Genomic DNA, 2,066 nt, shown 5'->3' with positions numbered 1-2,066 from the left:
GACTGTACCTCATTGTTCTAAAAACAAACCTTGCAAATTAAAGTTCAAACTCTGACTCAAATCTCATCACTGTTCTAACCCTCTGTATTTACTTAACTCACCAGGATGTATTTAAACTATTAAACTACTACATAAATGCCTAGATGATCACTGAAAGAGAAAGTAACCCTCACCCTGCCCAAATAGTACAATCCACACAGGAAGTGATGCAATCTGAAAAATAAATACGTTGCTTAATTTTTCAGTAGCTACCAAAGTTTTAGTCTCCTTACAAATGGAATAAATTATAGTAATGAAAATCATTTTTCATTTGATACTTGTATGCAAAGAAAACTATACATAGTTAAAAAAGAAAAAATAGAGCACTGTGCTGCAGGACGAAACAACCCCACAAGCAACGGAATGCAGCGCTACTCAGAACCAAAAGCACTGGGCTCTGCTACACTAAAGGAGATGTCTGTTAGGAAGCATCTGCAGCCGTTTAAAGGCATTTGGTGTACCTTAAAAGATAAAGATGCTTTAAAATTCCTTCAAGAATATCCGAGATTCAGAGACTTGTCTTTGTAAGTAACCAAATGTCTATGGCTTTGACTCTCTCCCTACTACTGAGGTAAGCAACCAATATTCACCAAAATAAATTTCCCTAAGAAAAGCCTGGCATATTCAGCATGTTTCTTCAAACAACTGGTTTCATTTTTCTCTTCTTTTGTGAACAAGCTGGTCCTAGGCCCTTGCTGAGTAACAACACATGTACTCTGTCATCCATGGGTTCTCAGCGGAGACCTTCACCTTCCTACTCTTGTCCACATCCACAGAGTGAGCACGCTGTCTTTGAGCAGCCAGTTTCCTTTTCTCCATCTGTCTTCTGTTCTTGGCTCTTAACGCTGATTCATGAATCTCATTCACAGAGGCGGACGCACAGACATTGTGGGTCTTCTTATTCCCTGTATCCATCTGTTTCTCTCCCCAGCCATAAAGAGCAAATGGGTGCTTGTTATCCTTTATTTGACTTGAAGACCTCTGGGGACTTCTGACTGGTTTCTTATTCTCTAGAGCAAACAAGGTGCTTGGCCGCTGCCCAGCTTTGACACTGGTGGGTGTCTTGTCACATGTGTCTTTTGTTCTGGGTTCTGGTTTTTCTTCTCCATCTTTCACTGGCAATGCTGACAGCGCTGCGTCTGGCTTGTCCTTGTCTTCGGGGTCCCTGGCCTTTGAGTCAGGCCGCTCCAGCTCCACCCGCGCCGAGGGCAGCCAGGGCTCGGGGGACGCGGCGGGGCTGGACGCGGCCGAGCCATGGAGCCATCCAAGGCGTGGTCCGGGCCCCAGGTGTTCCAGAGCCAGGGCGCGTGCGCCTGCTCCAGCAGCCCTCGGCCCAGGCCTTAGCGCCACAGCTCGCGGTGCCACAGCTCGCGGTAGCAGGCCACGAACTCGTCCCAGCGCGGCTCCGGTAGCGGTTCATGTACTCGCTCTTCACGCCTCTGCCCGGGGACATGGCGGCGCCGAGCCGGCCCGCACCGCTGCCCTAGAAATCATTTCTTTAGGAAAAATCGTAATGGTATTTTTGGATGACCCCAGCCCCAACCCATTTGATTTAATGAGTTCTAGAATGAGCTACAAACCTTGGAGGCCTCAGTAAAGTCCACCCCTCATTCCAGCTTTCACAACGAGCATAAGTAGGTGGCTAGACGTGCCATAGAATGGTGGCACTGTCAGACTCATCATGCCTGATCCAGGGTTGACTGACACTCAGTGAATAAAAAAGGACAACATCATTCCAACATCTCTTCAAAGCTTCCAACTTCATTTATAAGCTGAAATTAAAAGGGCATTGACTTTGGAATTAACCACTTCATGTATAGTTTCTGATTGTATTATTTGGCACACTATTTTGTCCTTTCATTTTTAATTTCTCCATAACAATAGAGGTTATGCTGTCTTGATGGAGTTCTTATGAAGATTAAATTAGAAAATACATGAAAAGCTCAGGAAATATTGGCCCTGCATGTTCTTATCTGTGTTTCCTGTAGTTAACCTCTTTTTCTTGTTTTAATTTTCCTCTCACTATT

The 2,066-nt window shown here is 45.2% G+C and overlaps 1 pseudogene; it reads right to left on the bottom strand.

The window, feature by feature from the left end:
• Positions 1 to 624: 624 nt before the first annotated feature.
• Positions 625 to 1,492, bottom strand: LOC150066327 (centriole, cilia and spindle-associated protein pseudogene; annotated as a pseudogene).
• Positions 1,493 to 2,066: the final 574 nt, after the last annotated feature.

This window comes from Megascapheus bottae, chromosome 2 (genome assembly GCF_031878675.1).
Source record: "Megascapheus bottae isolate mThoBot1 chromosome 2, mThoBot2.hap1, whole genome shotgun sequence".
Classification (NCBI taxonomy): Eukaryota; Metazoa; Chordata; class Mammalia; order Rodentia; family Geomyidae; genus Megascapheus; species Megascapheus bottae.
Note: the sequence above shows the minus strand (reverse complement) of the source record. Positions and strands in the feature narration are given on the sequence as shown.